Source organism: Sinocyclocheilus grahami, unplaced genomic scaffold, assembly GCF_001515645.1.
Source record: "Sinocyclocheilus grahami isolate Dianchi unplaced genomic scaffold, SAMN03320097.WGS_v1.1 scaffold176.1, whole genome shotgun sequence".
Taxonomy (NCBI): domain Eukaryota; kingdom Metazoa; phylum Chordata; class Actinopteri; order Cypriniformes; family Cyprinidae; genus Sinocyclocheilus; species Sinocyclocheilus grahami.
In genome coordinates, this window is record NW_015505355.1 from 1,365,003 (window position 1) to 1,378,028 (window position 13,026).

Below are 13,026 nucleotides of genomic sequence, written 5' to 3' on the forward strand. Positions count from 1 at the left end.
TATATGAAAAACAGGAAGAAAGGAAGGCTCACCTGAGCTGGAGGGTTTATGGCCAGAAAAATAACATTCATCGAGATATTTCCCGACGTCACTTTTTCACCCGCTTCACGGCAAGTAAAGCCTCGCCGTGGCGCGATCCCTAATTTCCAAAAGCTCATCATATGTCCCCTAGAGGACGCAGTTCGAAGTTCCCATGAAAGGGAACCTAAAACTTCAAAAGAAACACCAAAAAAATTGGGGCTTGTCCATGGTTTGGCTTTACTTAAAAGTATCAAAAGAAAAATATGATAATAGTAAACATATATGCTCAGATCTAAGTTTTATAGGCCTGTCTGGGTTCTGGAAACACTTTTTCCTTATTCTGTTTTGGGTGTCAGCTGGAGAGATTGCCAGTAGTTTGGGAAAGTGACACAAGATCATTGTTTTCCAGCTTTGAACGTGTGATTTTTTTAGAGGGCAAGACTTTGAAAGAGAAGAGAAAGATAAAACAGGATGCAAGGCAAAAAGGCCACTGTATATTCGGTGAGGAAACCAGAGGAACCCCCCTGCACACTTTCCAATGTTGTACACATACACACAAACACATTCAGGCTCGGTGCACTTCAGACCACCCATCCCAGACTTGACTCATGGTGTCCGGTACTGGAGAACCAGACAGATGTGATGTTCCCATGTCATACATTTTATTGTGTTTGGCACGTGGGCTCTGCACTCTGACTCGATTACAATGAGGGAGGTGTTACCGCTAAACATTTGTCAAAGAACTACTGTAACTTTGGGTGAATTTAAAGATGAGGGAGAGCAGAATCTAAATGCAGATTAACTTTTATTAAACAAAATATCAAAAATATCGAAGGAAAACTGAGCGCAATGAACTAGGAAACAAAGAACCAAGTGAGAACTGGAGAGATTGCCAGTAGTTTGGGAAAGTGACACAAGATCATTGTTTTCCAGCTTTGAACGTGTGATTTTTTTAGAGGGCAAGACTTTGAAAGAGAAGAGAAAGATAAAACAGGATGCAAGGCAAAAAGGCCACTGTATATTCGGTGAGGAAACCAGAGGAACCCCCCTGCACACTTTCCAATGTTGTACACATACACACAAACACATTCAGGCTCGGTGCACTTCAGACCACCCATCCCAGACTTGACTCATGGTGTCCGGTACTGGAGAACCAGACAGATGTGATGTTCCCATGTCATACATTTTATTGTGTTTGGCACGTGGGCTCTGCACTCTGACTCGATTACAATGAGGGAGGTGTTACCGCTAAACATTTGTCAAAGAACTACTGTAACGTTTGGGTGAATTTAAAGATGAGGGAGAGCAGAATCTAAATGCAGATTAACTTTTATTAAACAAAATATCAAAAATATCGAAGGAAAACTGAGCGCAATGAACTAGGAAACAAAGAACCAAGTGAGAACAACCAACTCAAAACCTCCATGACAAGACCTGATCAGCGAACAATGGGAACACAAGGTCTTAAATACACAAGGGTAACTGACTAACAAGACACCTGGAAACAATCAAGGAAGAGATGAAAGAGGAAACAGAGACATGAACCGAAATACAAACTAAAAATGCACAGTACAAAAACAACTAAAGACTCCCACCATCTATCTTCCCCTCATGCGTTAATAAATGAATGGAAAATACTTTATTTGCCTTTATTAGGATAGGACAGATAAGAACTGACAGGAAGCAAAGTGGGAGAGAGATTGGGATAAGTTCTTGAGTCAGGATTTGAACTCAGGACACCTGTAGCACAACAGTGCTGTATGTCAGCACACTGCCCACAAGGCTATCAACGCCAACAGATTTTTTTTAACATAATACATAATTTGTGGTGTTTCAGTAGGTAACTCTGCTGTCTCACTACAAGCAAGCCTGTGGTTTGAGTCTTGGCTCCGCGAAAAGGCCTTTTTGCATGTTCTTGATGTGTTGACGTGGATTTTTGGAAAAGCAGTGTGGAAAATGGGTGGATGGATGTTGAGCATGTCAGATTTCAACTCTTTGACATCCTTTTGTTTTCCGCTGGAAAAAAAACCTAAGAATTTAAAAAAAAGAAAAGAAAGAAAGAAAGAAAACATGTCTGCACCTAATGCAACTATTCTTACAAAAATTTACCATAGTTGCTGCAGTAGTACTACTATACATAAAAAAACTGAAATGTCTTTGTATTTAAAGTACATTTTATAATAGTTTTATAATAGTTCTTAAAATACACTCCAGATAGAATGAAATAAAAGAAACAATTAAATACTGATGTGCAGAACACATGCTGTCTAGCTTTATTGACTGCAGGAATTGTGAGCTTTATTCATTTTTTGGGTGTTTATTTATTTGTTTGTTAGTACATAAAAGAAAATATGATGCATATTTAAAATATTACCTAGAAAAAATTATTATTATTTATCCAAAATATCCAAACAATATCTAAAACCAAAGGAACACAACCAAATCACACAGAGCTGAGAAATGACAACCAAACTAAATAAACAAAGTATAAATACACAGGAAACTAAATAAAACTCAGGTGAAACTAATCAGAAACGAAGAAAACAGCCAATGAAAGAATACTATGGAAGCAAATGATCTAATGTTAACAAAGAAAACCAAAACAGGAACTGATCACAGGAAAGTTGTGACAGCGGTAACAAATGAGAGTATTTTGCTGTAACAAATGACAGAAAGACTTTACAAGAATGAGGTGCCATAATTTATGGATGTTAACTGATTAAAACAATTTTAAATGTAACATCTAAAAAATATTAAATAAAATTTTTTTTAAAAGTAGATAAGTCTACAAAATATACCTGTGTTTATGTATTTACATGTTTAAGATTCATGACATTAGTCACAGATATTATTGCACAGCTATTTGCAGATCCTGCAAGCAGGGGCTAAAAGGTCCATGTAAACTAGCCAAACTTTGAACCCTTAAAATGAACAAATAATCAATACGAAACATGAAAATAAAATCAATGTATCCAGCGTTCATTTTCATACTAGAGGGGAATTAGAAGCCATGGGATTCACACGCCACAGACGGAACAGTTCTTCTCTTGGAATATGATTGATTTCATTGAAATCAAGCTAGGAAACAAAGAACCAAGTGAGAACAACCAACTCAAAACCTCCATGACAAGACCTGATCAGCGAACAATGGGAACACAAGGGCTTAAATACACAAGGGTAACTGACTAACAAGACACCTGGAAACAATCAAGGAAGAGATGAAAGAGGAAACAGAGACATGAACCGAAATACAAACTAAAAATGCACAGTACAAAAACAACTAAAGACTCCCACCATCTATCTTCCCCTCATGCATTAATAAATGAATGGAAAATACTTTATTTGCCTTTATTAGGATAGGACAGATAAGAACTGACAGGAAGCAAAGTGGGAGAGAGATTGGGATAAGTTCTTGAGTCAGGATTTGAACTCAGGACACCTGTAGCACAACAGTGCTGTATGTCAGCACACTGCCCACAAGGCTATCAACGCCAACAGATTTTTTTTAAACATAATACATAATTTGTGGTGTTTCAGTAGGTAACTCTGCTGTCTCACTACAAGCAAGCCTGTGGTTTGAGTCTTGGCTCCGCGAAAAGGCCTTTTTGCATGTTCTTGATGTGTTGACGTGGATTTTTGGAAAAGCAGTGTGGAAAATGGGTGGATGGATGTTGAGCATGTCAGATTTCAACTCTTTGACATCCTTTTGTTTTCCGCTGGAAAAAAAACCTAAGAATTTAAAAAAAAGAAAAGAAAGAAAGAAAGAAAACATGTCTGCACCTAATGCAACTATTCTTACAAAAATTTACCATAGTTGCTGCAGTAGTACTACTATACATAAAAAAACTGAAATGTCTTTGTATTTAAAGTACATTTTATAATAGTTTTATAATAGTTCTTAAAATACACTCCAGATAGAATGAAATAAAAGAAACAATTAAATACTGATGTGCAGAACACATGCTGTCTAGCTTTATTGACTGCAGGAATTGTGAGCTTTATTCATTTTTTGGGTGTTTATTTATTTGTTTGTTAGTACATAAAAGAAAATATGATGCATATTTAAAATATTACCTAGAAAAAATTATTATTATTTATCCAAAATATCCAAACAATATCTAAAACCAAAGGAACACAACCAAATCACACAGAGCTGAGAAATGACAACCAAACTAAATAAACAGAGTATAAATACACAGGAAACTAAATAAAACTCAGGTGAAACTAATCAGAAACGAAGAAAACAGCCAATGAAAGAATACTATGGAAGCAAATGATCTAATGTTAACAAAGAAAACCAAAACAGGAACTGATCACAGGAAAGTTGTGACAGCGGTAACAAATGAGAGTATTTTGCTGTAACAAATGACAGAAAGACTTTACAAGAATGAGGTGCCATAATTTATGGATGTTAACTGATTAAAACAATTTTAAATGTAACATCTAAAAAATATTAAATAAAATTTTTTTTAAAAGTAGATAAGTCTACAAAATATACCTGTGTTTATGTATTTACATGTTTAAGATTCATGACATTAGTCACAGATATTATTGCACAGCTATTTGCAGATCCTGCAAGCAGGGGCTAAAAGGTCCATGTAAACTAGCCAAACTTTGAACCCTTAAAATGAACAAATAATCAATACGAAACATGAAAATAAAATCAATGTATCCAGCGTTCATTTTCATACTAGAGGGGAATTAGAAGCCATGGGATTCACACGCCACAGACGGAACAGTTCTTCTCTTGGAATATGATTGATTTCATTGAAATCAAGATGCTATGAAAGTTTATTCCTCACACGCCAGTATCACTTCCTTTATGGCAAACACAGTGCCTGTGGGAAATGCCACAGCAGACAGTTCCTCAGCTGCTCTTTCCAACATAAGGTTTTTCAGGAGACAGAAGGAAGGATTTTTTTACATGAAAACAACCACTTAGTAAATTTTAAAGTGCCAGGAAACCTCTGTTTTCAATCTCAGTGCATCCATAATGGTCTGATGTCAAATTTGTTTTAAATGCTCTGTGTTTTAAGTGGTGATTGCCCACTGTGTATGTTGGAAGTGAGCCTACTGTTCCATGTGCAGAGAGCTGGGATATCTACACAAGCAGCTTTTCAATGGTGTCCTTTAGTGTCTAAAGAGAAATAAAACAACATGAAAAAAAAAACAGGCAAAGGATGGGCCACTGGATTTATATGGATTCTCTGACATTAGGCAACGACCTTTGCTGTCAAACACACACCCAAACATGCACTTATAGGCAAAGGTCTCTTGCCTGGTCCCCACATCCTATCACGGAGAGCCTTGTGTTGTCTGCACAATGTAATTCCAAACACGCAATAACACGTAAGCTTTTTCATGAAAATGTATACAGGAAAAGACTAAATATGCAGTCTGGTCTGGTGAACTCCTCAAAACCCCAAAACTACCACCACAACTAATCTCCACCCAAAAGTGCAATTTTCAACAAATATAATAGTGTGGTCAATAAAATAACATGCATTTGACTTATAATTAATACCACAATGTCTACAAAAAAGCAACAAATCAATCAAAAGTCATACGTTTCCCCTGTTTATTTTTAGGTATCTGCTGTCAGACAGTCTGAGACCTCACGGTCTTAATGTCTGGCTAGGTTGCTATATCTAAAAACTGAATATCAGTAGTCAGTAGTATATCAGTAGTCCCATATTCATAACTGTGACCAAACTTTCAGGCATTGCCCATGGCTTAACTGCAGGAAAAATAAAACAATTACACACACGCACACACACACACACACACACACACACACACACACACACACACACACACACACTGAAAAGCCATGATCTGTGTTCGGCACACGAACTAAAGGCTCATTTAAAATAAGTTTTGCACTTCTTCAATTATTTGTATGTTGCATCTACAGTAAAATTAATTTAGTACTTCACTGCTACAGCGGTATATATTTATTTTGTTAAATGGATCAGTAAATCTATTAAATTATTACATCTTGTGATCAGTTGTTAATTAACTGTGTCATTGATTTTTAGGACCACTGATGTGTGTGTGTTTAATGTGACTAATGACATGGGTATTACAACGTAAACCAAATGGCTCGAAACATATAATAAAACCTGTTTGTTTGTTAATTTATTTATTTAGAAATTTAAAAAATGCCTGTGAACCTGTGAATTTTCTGTGAGGGTTTTGTTTAGGGTTAGGGGATAAAAAATTGAATTAGCTCTATATAAAAATCATTGTGCCTATGGAGAGTCCCCGTAAACCACATGTACAAGTATATGTGTGTGTCTCTGTGTGCATGTTTATGTGGTTTATGAGGACACAAATTTGTATAATAACATGGGTATGACAGGTATTACAACGAGAAGGTGATTTATGAGGACATTTTCAGTGTCCCCGTAATTCAAAAGGCTTATAAATAATTCAGAATGAGTTTTTTTGAAAATCTAAAAATGCACAAAGTCTCCTGTGAGGGGTAGGTTTAGGGGTAGGGTTGGTGTAGGGCAATAGAATATACGGTCTGTACAGTACAAAAACCATTACGCCTATGGAGAGTCCCCATAAACCATAATAACAAATCATTGTGTGTGTGTGTGTGTGTGTGTGTGTGTGTGTGTGTGTGTGTTAAAAAACAAAGTATATTGTAACATTTTCCCTTTCATTGTCATTATATAATTTCCAAATATATTACAATGTACAACAATGAATCTGAATGATGTCATGGCACAGCTATACTACATTTTGAAACTACATTTTTGATATTAAACTGTTTCTCATAAAAAAAAGTTTTAAATTACTTGAATACATACATATATTTTTAGTCAGTTTAAGAGGTTTAAGGGGTAAGGGACTATCAGGTTTGAATTCATCCTTGATTCAAGTTAGTTCATTGTTTGAATGATATTGTCAGACATTGCTGGTTGGGTGGTGGTGGGTGGTACACAATGAACTATTATTCTCAATTACAGGGCGTTCATTGTTTGGATTAGCTCTTATATCAGCTCATGGAGATAGAGCTCAAATGGTCCCACATCTATTAGATGTATCCTTACTTCACAGTAATAACAAATCAACATTGTGCTTTGGCACTTGCCATGTGGATTAAGTTTCAGGTGTTCGGTTGCTGTTCTTTTCTAAATAATGTACCTAATGAAAGAATACAGGAAATTGTATTATGGCTTTCAGATATTATTAGTAAACATTTGCAAGCTGATAGTATCTGTCGGGACATCCCAAAATGACGAGGACAGGCTGTGGAAAAGTGGCACAGAAGTGCTGATCCATCTGCTGATGGTCTGTAATTTCTGTTCCCTGAGTTCCCCTCTTATACCGTCTCCCAGACAAATCAGAACTCAGAATTCTGCCACTTCCTATTTGCACATAATGACTGGAGCGGTGCTCGAGGTCAGCAACAGACCCATCCAGCCCTAATCAGTGACAAACGTCATTTGACGTCATTACAAATATGACAATAAGCAAGCCAATGACTAACACGCCCAGCACTGACAAAACAGTTGCTAGAAAAAATATTACCATTCAAACAATAAAAGTTATTTAAAAACTGTTGGTCAAATAAAAAAATATTAAATATGAGAAGGCTGAGAGCATCACTGTGAAACAACAGAATGTGTGAATGTAATTTTTAACTCTTTCCCCGCCACTGACTATTATACATTAGGGGGCGCTATTACACATCTTCTGAGAGAATACTAAATGTCTGAATTAAAACTCGGCGAAGAAGAAGCAGAAACAAGCGATCGCGTATGTAAAGTAAATGCATATGTAAAATATTACCTCCTCCGACTTTGTCGTTATTGTATTTATAGTTAAAATGTTGACATTCACATTTATAACTTACTGTACTACCAAGTTTTTTTTTTTTTTTTTTTTTTGTAACATTAACAGCAGTGCATTATTAAGTTTAAGTGAAACTTCCATATACAATACCTTCGAAGCACTGATTTTGACAGGTTTCTAACAAAAATATTCAGTTATGAGTCCTTGGTCTCAGACCTTTATAGTCTTACGTTAACTTGCACACTGTAGTTTGTGAATAGGGAGGGCCAGGGTCATTCCTGTCATTCCAGGGTCCCATGTTCCCCAGATTTATATGGCACTTAAGGAACAGATGACAATGTTCCTCAGGCTATAAAGTACTTAAGCACTCAAGGATTCACTTATTATATGGTCTATGGATAATTAAACCAACTGTAAGTCATGGCCTAATGGTTAGAGAGTCGGCCTCGTCACCCAAAGGTTGCGGTTTGAGTCTCAGGTCTGGCAGGGATTGTTGGTGGGGGGAGTGAATGTACAGTGCTCTCTTCCACCCTCACTACCATGACTGAGGTGAGACCTTTGAGAAAGGAACCGAATCCTCAACTGCTCCCCGGGCACTGCAGCATTGGCGGCCCACTGCTCCAGGGGTGTGTTCACAGTGTGTGTTTGCACAAATTCCAAGTATGGGTCACCGTACTTGGCCACACATCATGTCCTTTCGTTTCCTAAAGAAACTCAGTTATGGATAATCCAGACAACAAAGTTCACTTAATTTTTTTTTTAATATAAGCAGATTGTTTGTCTATACTTGTGACTTTGAAGAAGATCAAATGATATTATATGACAAATTAATGCAGAAAACCATTGAAAACAATTCCAATGGGTTCTTTTCTTGCCATTGAATAATGTACTATCTACTCACCTTACAATAAATGTAGAAGCAAAATTACTGGCCATAAAAAAATTAATTCAGTCATATCATCTTTGCAAGCTGTCATGATCCCAGTCTTGTCCCATCATGGCCGACATTCCAGAGCCTCGACATGTCATGGCCGCCACGCCAGAGTATCTTCACGACATGGCCACCATGCCAGAGTCTTCAGCCGTCATGGATGCCACACCAGTTTCTGGCTGTCATGAACAGTGCACCTGAAGCTACAAAGCCGGTCCTAGGCATCCGAGACCAGTGTCCAGTGTGGCAGGCCCACCACTGATGTTGGTGCAAGCGGCCGGCATACCAGTGGTCAGAACGATCTCAGGCCCCATGGCCCCAGCACTCTAGTCCGGCTATATCCCTGAACTTTTGGTCTGTTTTGTTATGGTCACTGAGGCTGTTACTAACCTTTCTGTCCTTTCTTTGACAGTTCTGTCTTGTTCATTGTCAGTCGTTGTTTTCTGTAGATGCCTGTGTTCTCTTGTTTCCTGGTTTTGCTCTTGTTCCCTGGTTTCCTATGTTTGTTTTACTCTACTTTGTTAAAGGAGTCATCGGATGCACATTTTCCACAAGTTGATATGATTCTTTAGTGTCTTAATGAAAGGTCTATAACATACTTCGGTTAAAATTTCCCAATGGTAGTGTAAAAAACACAATTTTTACCTTGTCAAAACAGCTCTGTTCACAACGACCCATTTCAGTGCATGTCCCTTTAAATGCTAATGAGCTCTGTTCACCCCGACCCCTCTCTTCCATGGGGTGACGAGTTGTTCTCTGAGACTGTTAAATGTAGCCGCATTTAGCCGCGGAACTGGCTAACTAGCACATTATTATGAAAGGCAATTTGCAAAGATTAATTAAAAACCTTATACTCACTTCTTCTGTAGGTGAAGCTGGATCACGAATTATTTGCGCTAAATTATTTATTTAGGTAGATCGGGGGCACATTCCCTTCAAAAACAAACGTGATCCACTGCGTCTTCAGCGGCTCAGATGTCGGGAGTAAATGACAACTGCTATATTCATTATTACATCTAACAACTAGAGATGCACCGATACCACTTTTTCCAGTACTCGCCCGATACGATACTTTTATTTTTGGTACTTGCCAATATGGATGGTACCGATACCAATATTTTTATTGCATTTGCCAATTTTTTAAATATTGGGTACAGAAACCAAAAGAGTATGTATAATGTCAGTTGGTTAACTTCATTTATCAGATAGATACAGCCAAACCAAAATTTATTTAGACTCCTTCAACATTTCTCACATTATCATTATTATTCGCTACTGTTTAGAAAATGGTAATAAAATATGACAAGAACTCAGAGTTAAACTGTGTCAGAACAAATTCAGCTTGATAATGTTAGATAATTCTTTGATTGAAAGGTATGTAATGGATTACAATCAACCAAAAATTATTCAGACAGATGTAAGTATGACACTATTTACACAACTATGAATACTTAGTCGGAAAACCCTTAGCCTTAATGACAGCCTGTAGTCTCCTGGGCATGCTGTCACCCAGCTTCATGCAAACCTGAACTTCAATTTTTTTCCCAGACTCTGTCTGAATAATTTTTGGTCCCAAATTTGTATCAGTTTTACTGGTAGTCAACTGTATGAATAATTTTTGGGTATAATTTGTCACAGTTTACTTTATTTTACTATCCTCACTTACATTAATGAACTATAGTGTCCTGCACCCACTAGTAAAAAAAAAAATCTAAAATTATATCTGGTCTCTGAATAATATTTGGTTTGACTGTATATCCTTTGGTTATTTTCACACTTCATTATGCCCATTAAAATATATTTTACAAGTTTTTGTTACTTTAACTGTTAATTTTTTTTGCTCTATGGTACATCCTCTTTAATAGCATTAGAGCTGCTCCATTGCAGCGGCTTAGTACTGTAATCACGTGCTTTGCTGTAATAATGCAGGGAACCACTCGTTATAAATCTCCTAACTGTGATATTTTCAGAAATAGGAGTTGCGCTTTTTTTTCATCTGAAACGTGCTGTGATTTATATTCCAAAGCCACCTACCAAGTTTTTTTTTTTTTTTTTTTTTTGTAACATTAACAGCAGTGCATTATTAAGTTTAAGTGAAACTTCCATATACAATACCTTCGAAGCACTGATTTTGACAGGTTTCTAACAAAAATATTCAGTTATGAGTCCTTGGTCTCAGACCTTTATAGTCTTACGTTAACTTGCACACTGTAGTTTGTGAATAGGGAGGGCCAGGGTCATTCCTGTCATTCCAGGGTCCCATGTTCCCCAGATTTATATGGCACTTAAGGAACAGATGACAATGTTCCTCAGGCTATAAAGTACTTAAGCACTCAAGGATTCACTTATTATATGGTCTATGGATAATTAAACCAACTGTAAGTCATGGCCTAATGGTTAGAGAGTCGGCCTCGTCACCCAAAGGTTGCGGTTTGAGTCTCAGGTCTGGCAGGGATTGTTGGTGGGGGGAGTGAATGTACAGTGCTCTCTTCCACCCTCACTACCATGACTGAGGTGAGACCTTTGAGAAAGGAACCGAATCCTCAACTGCTCCCCGGGCACTGCAGCATTGGCGGCCCACTGCTCCAGGGGTGTGTTCACAGTGTGTGTTTGCACAAATTCCAAGTATGGGTCACCGTACTTGGCCACACATCATGTCCTTTCGTTTCCTAAAGAAACTCAGTTATGGATAATCCAGACAACAAAGTTCACTTAATTTTTTTTTTAATATAAGCAGATTGTTTGTCTATACTTGTGACTTTGAAGAAGATCAAATGATATTATATGACAAATTAATGCAGAAAACCATTGAAAACAATTCCAATGGGTTCTTTTCTTGCCATTGAATAATGTACTATCTACTCACCTTACAATAAATGTAGAAGCAAAATTACTGGCCATAAAAAAATTAATTCAGTCATATCATCTTTGCAAGCTGTCATGATCCCAGTCTTGTCCCATCATGGCCGACATTCCAGAGCCTCGACATGTCATGGCCGCCACGCCAGAGTATCTTCACGACATGGCCACCATGCCAGAGTCTTCAGCCGTCATGGATGCCACACCAGTTTCTGGCTGTCATGAACAGTGCACCTGAAGCTACAAAGCCGGTCCTAGGCATCCGAGACCAGTGTCCAGTGTGGCAGGCCCACCACTGATGTTGGTGCAAGCGGCCGGCATACCAGTGGTCAGAACGATCTCAGGCCCCATGGCCCCAGCACTCTAGTCCGGCTATATCCCTGAACTTTTGGTCTGTTTTGTTATGGTCACTGAGGCTGTTACTAACCTTTCTGTCCTTTCTTTGACAGTTCTGTCTTGTTCATTGTCAGTCGTTGTTTTCTGTAGATGCCTGTGTTCTCTTGTTTCCTGGTTTTGCTCTTGTTCCCTGGTTTCCTATGTTTGTTTTACTCTACTTTGTTAAAGGAGTCATCGGATGCACATTTTCCACAAGTTGATATGATTCTTTAGTGTCTTAATGAAAGGTCTATAACATACTTCGGTTAAAATTTCCCAATGGTAGTGTAAAAAACACAATTTTTACCTTGTCAAAACAGCTCTGTTCACAACGACCCATTTCAGTGCATGTCCCTTTAAATGCTAATGAGCTCTGTTCACCCCGACCCCTCTCTTCCATGGGGTGACGAGTTGTTCTCTGAGACTGTTAAATGTAGCCGCATTTAGCCGCGGAACTGGCTAACTAGCACATTATTATGAAAGGCAATTTGCAAAGATTAATTAAAAACCTTATACTCACTTCTTCTGTAGGTGAAGCTGGATCACGAATTATTTGCGCTAAATTATTTATTTAGGTAGATCGGGGGCACATTCCCTTCAAAAACAAACGTGATCCACTGCGTCTTCAGCGGCTCAGATGTCGGGAGTAAATGACAACTGCTATATTCATTATTACATCTAACAACTAGAGATGCACCGATACCACTTTTTCCAGTACTCGCCCGATACGATACTTTTATTTTTGGTACTTGCCAATATGGATGGTACCGATACCAATATTTTTATTGCATTTGCCAATTTTTTAAATATTGGGTACAGAAACCAAAAGAGTATGTATAATGTCAGTTGGTTAACTTCATTTATCAGATAGATACAGCCAAACCAAAATTTATTTAGACTCCTTCAACATTTCTCACATTATCATTATTATTCGCTACTGTTTAGAAAATGGTAATAAAATATGACAAGAACTCAGAGTTAAACTGTGTCAGAACAAATTCAGCTTGATAATGTTAGATAATTCTTTGATTGAA